Below are 3,523 nucleotides of genomic sequence, written 5' to 3'. Positions count from 1 at the left end.
TAGCTACTTATTGAGGAAAACATTTGCTTATGACTGTGATAGGCGGTTGCATCTCTTAGCTACCTTAAGATTAATGCATTTCCGGTGTCATGAAGATGGCGGCGTAATGATTGCCAGTGTCTCTCCTACTTTTTCCATATCATGCTTTTAAAACTCACCTCACTGTGATTGATACATTTGAAGAAAGAAATTCAACAACAAGTTGAAACTGAGTGGAAAACATGGTCCTTGGTGGATGTTGTTTCAAAGCCTAACACAACAAAATGGACAGCGCTTTCTAAGGTGATGATTAATTCAAAACACCCATATGCATATTAAGGTTATGCATATGCATAGACCTATATTTGAACCCAAGCCCCCCCCCCCAAAAAAAAATAACTTGAATTAAAATAATAATTATACAATACAAAGCCTACCGCATATTACACACAGCAGAATTTTTAAAAACTGATTTAAGATGTCTTTGGTACATACAGTTGAAGTCGGAAGTTTACATACGTACACCTTAACCAAATACATTTAAACTCAGTTTTTCACAATTCCTGACATTTAATCCTAGTAAAAATTCCCTGTCTTAGGTCAGTTAGGATACCCACTTTATTTTAAGAATGTGAAATGTCAGAATAATAGTAGAGAGAATGATTTATTTCAGGTTTTATTTCTTTCATCACATTCCCAGTGGGTCAGAAGTTTACATACACTCAATTAGTATTTGGTAGCATTGCCTTTAAATTGTTTAACTTGGTTCAAACGTTTCGGGTAGCCTTCCACAAGCTTCCCACAATAAGTTGGGTGAATTTTGGCCCATTCCTCCTGACAGAGCTGGTGTAACTGAGTCAGGTTTGTAGGTCTCCTTGCTCGCGCACGCTTTTTCAGTTCTGCCCACACATTTTCTATAGGATTGAGGTCAGGGCTTTGTGATGGCCACTCCAATACCTTGACTTTGTTGTCCTTAAGCCATTTTGCCACAACTTTGGAAGTATGCTTGGGGTCATTGTCCATTTGGAAGACCCATTTGCGACCAAGCTTTAACTTCCTGACTGATGTCTTGAGATGTTGCTTCAATATATCCACATAATTTTTCTTCCTCATGATGCCATCTATTTTGGGAAGTGCACCAGTCCCTCCTGCAGCAAAGCACCCCCACAGCATGATGCTGCCACCCCCGTCCTTCACGGTTGGGATGGTGTTCTTCGGCTTGCAAGCAACCCCCTTTTTCCTCCAAACATAACAATGGTCATTATGGCCAAACAGTTGTATTTTTGTTTCATCAGACCAGAGGACATTTCTCCAAAAAGTACTATCTTTGTCCCCATGTGCAGTTGCAAACCGTAGTCTGGCTTTTTTATGGCGGTTTTGGAGCAGTGGCTTCTTCCTTGCTGAGCGGCCTTTCAGGTTATGTCGATATAGGACTCGTTTTACTATGGATATACAGTGGGGAGAACAAGTATTTGATACACTGCCGATTTTGCAGGTTTTCCTACTTACAAAGCATGTAGAGGTCTGTAATTTTTATCCTAGGTACACTTCAACTGTGAGAGACGGAATCTAAAACAAAAATCCAGAAAATCACATTGTATGATTTTTAAGTAATTAATTTGCATTTTATTGCATGACATAAGTATTTGATACATCAGAAAAGCAGAACTTAATATTTGGTACAGAAACCTTTGTTTGCAATTACAGAGATCATATGTTTCCTGTAGGTCTTGACCAGGTTTGCACACACTACAGCAGGGATTTTGGCCCACTCCTCCATACAGACCTTCTCCAGATCCTTCAGGTTTCGGGGCTGTCGCTGGGCAATACGGACTTTCAGCTCCCTCCAAAGATTTTCTATTGGGTTCAGGTCTGGAGACTGGCTAGGCCACTCCAGGACCTTGAGATGCTTCTTACGGAGCCACTCCTTAGTTGCCCTGGCTGTGTGTTTCGGGTCATTGTCATGCTGGAAGACCCAGCCACAAACCATCTTCAATGCTCTTACTGAGGGTAGGAGGTTGTTGGCCAAGATCTCGCGATACATGGCCCCATCCATCCTCCCCTCAATACGGTGCAGTCGTCCTGTCCCCTTTGCAGAAAAGCAAACCCAAAGAATGATGTTTCCACCTCCATGCTTCACGGTTGGAATGGTGTTCTTGGGGTTGCACTCATCCTTCTTCTTCCTCCAAACACGGCGAGTGGAGTTTAGACCAAAAGCTCTATTTTTTGTCTCATCAGACCACATGACCTTCTCCCATTCCTCCTCTGGATCATCCAGATGGTCATTGGCAAACTTCAGACGGGCCTGGAAATGCGCTGGCTTGAGCAGGGGGGACCTTGCGTGCGCTGCAGGATTTTAATCCATGACGGCGTAGTGTGTTACTAATGGTTTTCTTTGAGACTGTGGTCCCAGCTCTCTTCAGGTCATTGACCAGGTCCTGCCGTGTAGTTCTGGGCTGATCCCTCACCTTCCTCATGATCGTTGATGCCCCACGAGGTGAGATCTTGCATGGAGCCCCAGACCGAGGGTGATTGACCGTCATCTTGAACGTCTTCCATTTTCTAATAATTGCGCCAACAGTTGTTGCCTTCTCACCAAGCTGCTTGCCTATTGTCCTGTAGCCCATCCCAGCCTTGTGCAGGTCTACAATTTTATCCCTGATGTCCTTACACAGCTCTCTGGTCTTGGCCATTGTGGAGAGGTTGGAGTCTGTTTGATTGAGTGTGTAAACAGGTGTCTTTTATATAGGTAACGAGTTCAAACAGGTGCAGTTAATACAGGTAATGAGTGGAGAACAGGAGGGCTTCTTAAATAAAACCTAACAGGTCTGTGAGAGCCGGAATTCTTACTGGTTGGTAGGTGATCAAATACTTATGTCATGCAATAAAATGCAAATTAATTACTTAAAAATCATACAATGTGATTTTCTGGATTTTTGTTTTAGATTCCGTCTCTCACAGTTGAAGTGTACCTAGGATAAAAATTACAGACCTCTACATGCTTTGTAAGTAGGAAAACCTGCAAAATCGGCAGTGTATCAAATACTTGTTCTCCCCACTGTAGATACTTTTGTACCTGTTTCCTCCAGCATCTTTACAAGGTCCTTTGCTGTTGTTCTGGGATTGATTTGCACTTTTCGCACCAAAGTACGTTCATCTCTAGGAGACAGAACGCGTCTCCTTCCTGAGCGGTATGACGGCTGCGTGGTCCCATGGTGTTTATACTTGCATACTATTGTTTGTACAGATGAACCAGACAAGGATGAACCAAACTTGTGGAGGTCTACAATGTTTTTTCTGAGGTCTTAGCTGATTTCTTTTGATTTTCCCATGATGTCAAGCAAAGAGGCACTGAGTTTGAAGGTAGGTCTTGAAATACAACCACAGGTACACCTCCAAATGACTCAAATTATGTTAATTAGCCTATCAGAAGCTTCTAAAGCCATGACATCATTTTCTGGAATTTTCCAAGCTGTTTAAAGGCACAGTCAACTTAGTGTATGTAAACTTCTGACCCACTGGAATTGTGATACAGTGAATTATA

This window comes from Coregonus clupeaformis, unplaced genomic scaffold (genome assembly GCF_020615455.1).
Source record: "Coregonus clupeaformis isolate EN_2021a unplaced genomic scaffold, ASM2061545v1 scaf0137, whole genome shotgun sequence".
NCBI classification, from domain to species: Eukaryota; Metazoa; Chordata; class Actinopteri; order Salmoniformes; family Salmonidae; genus Coregonus; species Coregonus clupeaformis.
Note: the sequence above shows the minus strand (reverse complement) of the source record.